The sequence below is a fragment of the Rhipicephalus sanguineus genome, chromosome 4 (assembly GCF_013339695.2).
Source record: "Rhipicephalus sanguineus isolate Rsan-2018 chromosome 4, BIME_Rsan_1.4, whole genome shotgun sequence".
NCBI classification, from domain to species: Eukaryota; Metazoa; Arthropoda; class Arachnida; order Ixodida; family Ixodidae; genus Rhipicephalus; species Rhipicephalus sanguineus.
Genome location: NC_051179.1, coordinates 102088539 through 102098472, shown reverse-complemented (window position 1 = coordinate 102098472; position 9934 = coordinate 102088539). Strand labels below are relative to the sequence as shown.

Genomic DNA, 9934 nt, shown 5'->3' with positions numbered 1-9934 from the left:
CCCGAGATAGAAGCCCGCGAAGCCGAAGCAGCGCGGAAGCGGCGGCAAGAGAACCTCTAAGAGGTACGGGCGCGGGATGCAGCGGCCAAGCGCCGAAAGCGGTCTCTACTTGAAGTTGGCGGCGCCGACGCGAGCTTCAAGCGCGATTTTCTCGACCCCACATTCGGCCAAAGCTGCAAGGTCTGCGACCGCTTGTGCTTCGACAACAACCTGACCACAATCGCTACTATAAGAAAGTGTCACGTCTTTATATGACAGTAGAGGAATTGTACGGAGCATTTAAGGCTTACCCGGTTATCTCCGAGCCAGCTCCTCAATCGTCATTCACTTCGTGGATATGGCGTGATTATATTTTATTTTATTTTTATTTTTATTTTTTGCTCACCAAAGCGCTTCGTGCTGACAGGTATAATGGTGTTCTTCATTGAGTACTCCAACTGCGCGCAGAACCATTGTGGGTATTTGTGGCTTTTGTAAAACAAACGCCTCGTAGTGTTTCACCTTTTACTAATTGAAGCAAACTCTTCACGCGAATAAGTAACACAACTTTTATTTGCCAACTCAACTTTCCTCTTCTGCCTACTGTGTGCCACGCTTCTGGATAAATCAGCATTCTATTGCTTTTTCATATAATTGATGTAATGTTCTGGTTTTATGCACATATGGCTATATACTTCATCGCCTCTCGGTTCGCAGATGCATTTGTCCTTCCCGCAGACACTTCTTGCGTAGTCGTCACACTGAAAGAAAGAAGATAGCAGGCTTATGATACCTCATAGGACCACAACTTGATTTCTAGCAAAATTATTTCTAGAACTCGCATGAAGATTGCCGATTAACTGAAGTTATTCCACATCTGCCGAAAGACTGCCCGCATAAGACTCGTCCGTTTGAAACACTAAATATGTGTCGCATTTGAGCACCTCCTAAAAAATTATATCGAGGGCACTGGATTGTCCACACGTATTTTCCATCCCCATTGCGCTGCTCAACATGTTCCACCCACTTCATATTAATTGATTTATTGGCGTTCATACTTTTCTCAAGGTTGTCGCACAGGCTATGCACCCCTTATAAAATCTATTTTCTCCACAGTTCTTGAATGGAACATTTATTGCAAAGGCAACATTACTTGAAGCCCTAAACTAGGTCCTTATATAGGCACGGCGCTGATTTCTTTACTTAACTGCTTCAGCCACAAAAGCAGTTAGCACCGCTAGGCGCATGAGCACGCCTCTATGTGTTGGCAACTGCTGGATTGTTTAGACTACTCTGACAAGATTGCGCCAACGACACCGAGTTTGTCCTGGAGCTAACGCAAGCACCAGCGATAGCACTGACATGTTCACTCACTCATATATAATGCACGACGCCTTCCGCCGATGATAAAATTATCGAGGACTGACGTTCGTGGTGACCGTTATGATTATACACAGTGAATTGGTTGCACTTTGAATTACTTAGGTTTCTGAGCGCAGGTTCGTCCAATAAACACTATCGTCTCCACCAGTTCCACCGTGCCTTGTTCACCGTCACTACCACGTGTCAATATCACCATGGAGCCACCCCGAACCTTCAAAAAATATGAGTGAGCTTCTCACTTTAATTACGTCATGGAGGACGCCAAGTGCACTTACTACAAGCATTGCATAGGGAATGAAATGTCAGAAAGAAACAATAGTAATTATTGCTGGGGTATAAAGTCCCAGAGCCCCGATGTGATTATAAGGGAGGCCATAGTGGAGGGCTCCGGAAATTTCGACCACCTGGGGATCTTTAACCTGCACCTAAATCTAATTACACGGGCCTGAAGCATTTTTGCCTCCATCGAAAATGCGGCTGCCGCGGCCGGGATTCGATACCGCGACCATCGGGTAAGCAGTCGAGCGCCATAACCACAAAACCACCGTGGCGGGTTCAGGAAGAAACAAACATTGTATTGATACTCCCCCGTCTCCCTTCGAAAGCTTTCTGCACCTAACGTGGTTCTGCACTGCCTCCAATCGGCCCACCGATCACGGAGCAAGTGCAAAGCGAGGATGTCATGCGAGGGCGTCATGTGACGTCAGGATGACATCAGAAATTTTGGCAACCGGTGACGCCCCACGATTACATCCTATGATGACGTCATCACGTGATGATGATTTTTTGCATCACTTGTGTTGACGCCGCCGACGCGGGACGCCGACGCCGCCGACACCGAAGTTCAATTTTCCTGTATGATGAGGCGTCTAAGGCTTTCGCCTTAAAAAGACTGTCAAGGTACTTCCTTAGATCACATGCATAGAGCAACTATAAAATGGAGCCAACAGCTAAGAGATGTTAACAATAGCAGCAATAATTAGGCCAGCTGGATATACCTGACAAAAACTTATGGACGCCTCAAGGCTATGGTATAGGGGCAAATAAACAACATGCGAAGCTGATCATCAATAGCGGATCAACTAGAACACTAAGAACAATGGGCCACAAAATAAATCAACGTGGAATTCGAGGCGTAGCCTCATTGATTGTCAGTTAAAAAAATATTTATGTAAAAGACACACAGCTAGGTGTCGTATTACCAGTTATTTACAAACACGTCCGAGTTCGTCCCTTCATGAAAAATAATCTCCTGCTTCGTGCAGAAAATTAACGTTTTCTGGTTATGTTATTTCTCTCGGTAAGGAAGTCATACTGTTATGTCAGGAAATATGGTAGTAAACTTCCCATATTTGTCCTTACGGCAGGCAAAATGAGATTATCCTGCTAGAAAATTTGGTAATGTTCCTAGTAATGAGCTAAAAATAAATGCGTTTACTGTACACGTCGTGAGTGAGCAGACCATATGCAAATATGGATAGGTTCTGATAGAATTATTCTTATAGCGGAAGAATGTAAAGCTTAGGAAGCCATATCAAAACTGCACATCGATGAAACACGCCTTACACTACACAAAATTATAAAAACAGCCGTACATGAACTTTAAAATGATGGCTGTATATCCTGTGAATATCTTGTTGTAGTCCGCAATCCGTTCAAAGATTTAGACATCGTTGACAGTGTACAAGATGAGAGTTTGCAATTCGAGAACGCTATACAGCGAAATATGACGGAGGCACAAGACGTAAAGTGAACACCACGAGTGACCATTTACAACACTTCACTTTCAAAGCATATGTACGGATTGTGTGAAATTGTTCTTTTATTGCAATAGCAATTATATGGACACTCTCGGCTGGTTTTTGCCATCGCCGTCATGTCCCAGATATGTATATGTATGTATGTAGAAATAAAAGCCACAAGACAAAATAAATCACAAATAAAAAAATTACGAAACGCGCCACCGGGATTCGAACCTGCGCCCTGTCGCTCTGCAGCGCGCCGCGTTAGACAACTCGGCCGCGCGCCATGAGTTCTTTTGAACACTAACGGCAAGTTTAGCGTGTGCAGTATCACCCGCGAGATTGTCTGAAGGGCGCGCTTTAAGCACCGCTCCTAAATTTTGCTTAATTTCGAAAACTTAGCTTGAGATGCGCACTAAAAAGTGGCCCATTTTTGTTGCCACTCATGATGTGAAAAAAAAATTCGGCAGATCCCACGTACCGTGAGAGTCGATGTTATGCGAAGCATGCGGCGGGTAGGTGACTGTGGCGTAACCTTTTTTTACTTGGCGACGCGGTACAAAATGACGCTAAAGCTTTGTATATATTTTATACGCATATATACATATATATATATATATATATATATATATATATATATATATATATATATATATATATATATATATATATATATATATATATATATATATGTATATATATATATATATATATATATATATATATATATATATATATATATATATATATAGAGAGAGAGAGAGAGAGAGATTGAAAAGCCGCATATGTGTTATATAACCAGTTGTTTACGGTTGGGTAACGCTGCCAATGGCAACGTGGGTATTACCAACACCAGAAGCGGTAAGCTGATATGTAGTGCTTATATGTGTCCAGAAAACGCACGCACGTTTCACGAACCCGTGTGCATGTGTGCAAGAAGTTCTTGACAGTTCTTGAACAAGGGCATCATCACCATGATCAGTGAGCACCAACGGCTGGTCATGACTTGTTATAGGATCCGGTCGTGATCGTGGTGACGAGGGGTCCATGTGTAGTGAAGTATGTGGTATAGTAGAGCTGCTGGAATTCGTGGATGCCTCGGTCATTTCGTCGACAAATTGTCTGTCGACAGAGCCGGCGACATGTCGGAACCTGAAGCCACCCTTCCCGTTGGTGAGGTATAGGCCGTCGAGGCGGGTAGGCCTGGATAGTGCTATGCAGACCAACTTCAGTGGATCGTGTTTGTCGTATTCGTAGACTACCTGGGCGTATGTGGTCCACGTAGCCTAGTCTACAAAGCCGCTGTCAATCAATCTGGCATCATCCTCGGTCAGCATGAGGCCATCGCCCAGCCTCGTAAGAAATGAAGAGGACACTGCGTCGTTGTGGTGGACGAAGTGCACCTTACAGTGCGGTGATGTGGATATCATATGTAACTTTCATTAATGTATTCCTCCGGGGTCTAGCAATGCTTCAACATAGCTTGCTGAATCATAGAAATGCAAACATAACGTTTACTTGACTGCTATAAAAGCGGAGCCAACACTGGAACTACAGACGTTAATGTGATATGACGCCTGTATCGTAGGAGTACACATCGTAGGAGTATCATGTAGTGTTTATTGCTTTCTTCTAAAATTATAGATAGCCATCACCACAACCACAATAGACGTTGCACCGATATTACGCCTGCATAGGCTGTTTTTCCAAACCAGTTTATGGACCTGGCGTGGCTCAGTGGTAGAATACCTGATTGCCACGCAGAATTCTTGGGTTCGATTCCTGCTGGGATGCCAATTTTCATTCTTTCCATTCGTTGAGTCAACGCTGCCGATGTTGGTTTTCCTTAACGCTCTAGCATTTAAGTTACCAATGTCTGTTCTCGCCGTTCCTGGGTAGATATAAACTGTCAATCACCTGTGGCGCATACCCGTACACCGCGGCCCGTGGTAAACGGGTATGTGCCCCACGTGGCTAGTGGAAAGGGTTTGACTACGTATGCGACAGGATTTTAAGGTTATTCATGTCATGACACGGCAATCATATTCGTCAAATCCTCTTACCCTCCCATGCAAATTTTGGTCTACACCAAGCTAAGGAGGCGATCATGAGAGTACCCAGACGTAGGCGGCTAGATAGATAGATAGATACGTAGATAGAAGCGCTCAAAGTGCCAGAGGTTCGCTAAGAAATGCTTCGCATTTAAAACCGGGTAAGCAATGCGACGAACGCCACCGCGCGGCAGGAGACGCGGAGGGGTCACTCCACGAGCCGCAGTTTTCAAGAAAAAAAAATATCTAAGAACGTTGGGTTGTAGCGCGCTGCTCAAGCACAAATAAGTAACAACTGTGGCAGTTGTTTGTTCGCGCTTGTCCTGTGTATACCTGCGCGTTCTTTTCGAGCGTTCTTCCTTTTGTTTGCGCAGCGCGTTGCAAGTGTCGAGCAGTGACAGTTGTTAGTTCGCGTTCGTCCTGTGTGTGTTCTTTTCGTGCGTCCTTTGAGCTTGAGCGGCGCGCTGCAAGTATCGAGCTGCTTGCCGTTCTCCGTGTGACACTCTGATTAGTTGCTACCGCATTAATTGCTTCGCGTTTGCGGCGAAACTGTTACTTTTAACACAATCAGTGATTCGTGGCTTAAGTGAAGTTTAAACGGTTTTCTCTCTCGTTTCTGAAAAAAAAATGCTTCTGCTGAGTGAGTTGTTATCTTGTCTTTTTCTCGTTTTAAGAATGTCGTGTGGTATACGTCGGGATTACACCCAAATGATTTTCCAGGAGTCGTCTCAACGACTGCCGCAAGGTTGCGCACAGTGGAGCTTTCTCCGGCCCGCTCATTGAAATATCGACCGCTTTAACCTACTACATGCATTCTGCAACAGCTCAGTGATAAGAAGCTGCAAACTCCATCGCAGGTCTCCTGCCGTGATGCAACTTCACTTTGCCGCCTGTGGTTATGAGTGGTTTTCACTAAAGCATACTCTTTCCTCGTAGGAATGTCGGACACTTCATGACGTGACTCGTGCAGATGTGACGGGTCAATGGAACATATACTGTCTTTTTGTGTCGCCGAACGAAATGTTCTTCGCACTGCGTTAAACCGACTCAGAAACCGTTCTCAGAGAAAAAGATTCTCGAACCATGGCACTACGCGTAGCAAGCCAGAAGAGCGACGAGGGCTTCGCTACAGTTTTTAAAATGAACCGGCCTTAGTGATGATCAACTATTTACTGGACAGGCACACATGACCCATGCCAATACCATATGCCTATTTCTTCTTTCTTTACCCCAGAACAGAGTCCCAAACCGGACGCTCTGCTGGTTGATTTCCTTGTCTTTCCTTTCGCTCCTCCTCCTAATGCGAGATGCACTTAATATACCGAGTCGCGTTTGTCTCCAGGCATCATTTTCTGTTCCTACTAAACGCTTTTCAATCAGCCATGAGTTTCTAAGAAAATTATCGCAGCCAAACATAAGGGTAAATCGATAAGAACATCATCTGTTGACTCATATAGAAGCAATACATATACGTATGCGTACATAGGCACTGAAATTATGCTTAACTTACCGAACCTGAGAGCAATTTTCTGGTTCGAGAAACTAAAAACAAGTCACAAAGGAAATGTAAAAGATTTCAATGTATCAGGCTACTCACTGATGGTAGACATTTTCTGAGAAAATTGATGTGGTCTTTATTCTTAGGATCAAATTCTTCAGCGCTGAAACATCCAAATATGATAGGGAACGTTATTATTAGAATCGTCGCTTATCACGGGAGCGTACGCGCAGGAATACGTTATATATTCATGTTTATTGAGTGCATGCTTGAAGGAGGCATTCTGTCACATAAACTGAAAAGCATTGGATGTAAGGATTGACGTGCAGCATGTCACCAACCCGACCTCGCACACAGCGTTATGCTGTCCAAGTATTGTGGAGAGGACTCACTAGAAATAGACTCGTACCAATAAAGTCTATGGTTGCCTGGTGGAGTACAACGAAGAAGACTAGAGTAACTTTTAATACGACGGCATTACAAGACGGGACATAGCCACCCTGTAGTCAAACTCGTACAAACGCAAAACAATGATGAGAAAAACGTGAGTGCAAGCACTGAGATTTCACCTAGTTCCAATTCTCCAAAGCACAAATGCACATCGAGTCGTAATCAGAGGCCGTGGTGGGATCACTTACAAGCTTTTCAAGACGCGTGCCACCGAAAGGAAATAAAACGGAAAGGCGAGCTAGTTGGTGCGGTTTCATAGTTATATATTAAAAGCGCTAACACGACAGGCACAAGAAAGGGCACAACACGAGCGCTTGCTCACAACTGAAGGCTTTATTGCATCAAAAGAAAATATATACCAAACCCGATCCACGCGTATTATCCGCGCATGCGCACCGTTATCCCAAGTAAACACAGTGGAGACATAAACATGCTCTCCCCCTCCAACTATTTCCTCTCCTCGAGCTGTGTCGCTTCTTTGGCAGATATGGCCAAAGATATGGCTATCTATTGTTCTTGTCGTGTTAGTGCTTTTAATATATAAGTATGGACCAAAAGGAAAGTGAGTGCCTCTGCATTTTATGATGTATATAGACCCTACCCGTTTTATGGGATGCTTTTAAAACCGTATTTGCAAATAATTCAAAGCGTATACTTTAGGCAGCAGAGATGCACGAGCCAGGGAGCTCTAGCAACTATCAAGGGTATATAAAGGTTGTCATACTGACAGTCGAAATCCCACGCTAAAAATGAATAATTAAAAGAAAGTCTATTGCACTAGTTTCTATGGTTGTTGCTGCACCTATAATTATTTACCCCCGAGTCACTGACCAATCCTGATGACACCGTGCGTGTATAAGCACTGCTGATATCAATTAGTTACAGCTTCCTTAAGCTCCTCTTAACGTTTTTTTAGGTGCCCTGAAGAATTCCATTTAACCATCTCGTGCACGACGACCTCGATTTCTCTTAAGCGCTAGTTTGGCTAACATCAATTTTCACTCCCATTGAAACGGCAGACTTCACGACACGACAAAGATATGAAAGTCTTAGTTTCAAAGCATTCGTTTTAATTAAACATTCAGCATTAATCTCTTTTAAGAGAGAGCTATCGTTTAGCAAGCGTGGGGATCGTGCAAACTCTACTCTAGCACCACGGCTTAAAATAATCTACTTTTATTCTTTCATATTTTCCCAACCTGTACGAGTAGCCCCGATATCTCTCTGTCACATGTACATACCACGAGAAGATCAGAGAAGTCACCTCAGATTGGGGAGGGAAGAAGAGAACGGTGGCAACGTTCTCAAGGGACTATGAATCTTTGATAAGACGAGACCAATGTATGTTTATTTCTGCGTTGCCGATATTGTAGTTCGCGTTATGTAAAAAAAAAAAGTGAAACGAAGCTCAATTCTGCACTTGCTCACTCATGTTTGCTATGCTAATCGCGTCAGTGCTCGGGGTGATCCAGTGAGACGTGTTTGTGCTCACCTGTGCGTGCAAGCATTAATTTAATTACTGCAGCGATATGCAGTGTCGATGAAGTTATCAACTTTTTTATAGCTGTCAGACAGATTGCTATATCGCTAGCCGAGCTTTGCCTTTCGGGCGACTCCGCGACTTTTTTTTAGACAACGTGATGCTAGGGTGTCATATCAATATAACATGCAAGCTAACACAATACGACATCTTCAGTAGGCGCAGAGCAATTATTTCACTAAAAAAATGTGCATTTGAATTTTGTAAAAGACGCTGAATATTGGTGCAACAAAGCTGGTGTTTTAAGGGGTCGTCAATTTTGATAGACGCACTTACTCGACCGTTGTCCAAGAAACCAGGACCATTGCGAGAACCAGGACGCAAAGCGAGTTCATGATGTCCCGAAAGTCTTCGAGGTCTCTCTCAACGAAATCTTCTGATTTAACGCCGTCTAAAAATGCTGCTTTTATATGCGTGTACGCGCGATTGCTGCTGGGTGACTATTATCATGACGTCTACGGAAATAAGCGTTGGTGACGAATTCTTTAACATCACCCTAGGTGAATACTTCTTCAAAAAAGTGATTGACGTAGATCGTATCAGTTCAGAACGGTATAGAGTCGTTGATCGTTTTCTACTTCCGCCTTAAATGATAAGCATATGAAGACAATGAAATGCTTTGCACCTCATACTTGTTCTGTAGTAGTTTATTTTATTAAGTGCATACCGCACTTCGAAGACCAAGCAGGAGGGGCAAAAAGACACGCCAGAACTTTATATCAAAAGAACCAAGGATCAGTAATGGTGGACGTCCTCATGTGCGAAGACGTATCGGCGTAAGTGCCGATGTGGTCGTTACTCCTGCTCTATGTTAAAAACGTCCCCTTTCTGTCGTCTTTGATTTTCCACTTTTCAACCTGTTTACATCTAGTCACGTTCATATCATCATCTATTGTCTTTTAAAGACCCATTTGAGGATATCATATGAAAAAAAGCGGGGGGGGGGGGGGAGTAATAGCATGAAAAACCGTATGGTCATCATTACACAATGCTAAAAAAATTCCTTATGCAGTTTTGAAGTCTCAGGGCGAAACAAAAGGCAGTGCAACTAGTAGAACAACTGATAGAACAATTGGAATCCCCAAAAGTTGTAACACTGGTAGTCGTTAGCGCAATAGTGCAGTGGTGACTGAAGGCGTAATAAACATGGCAATGGGCGATTTACTGCCACCAGCTTCGTCATGTTTTCTTGATTCAAATAATGCTTTTAAGCAAGGTTTACGTTGTACAGCGAAGCTTTAGGAGCCCCCGATGTTTAGGCAAACTACCGATTTCAGCACGAAAATGCTGA

At 43.6% G+C, this 9934-nt stretch overlaps 1 long non-coding RNA gene across 1 annotated transcript; it reads right to left on the bottom strand.

Moving 5' to 3' along the window:
- Positions 1-539: 539 nt before the first annotated feature.
- LOC119388897 (uncharacterized) lies at positions 540-9006 on the bottom strand. The gene is made up of 3 exons (XR_005182889.2): positions 8920-9006; positions 6753-6816; positions 540-740 (listed from the first exon to the last, which is right to left on the bottom strand). It is a non-coding gene; the product is annotated as an uncharacterized LOC119388897 (long non-coding RNA).
- Positions 9007-9934: the final 928 nt, after the last annotated feature.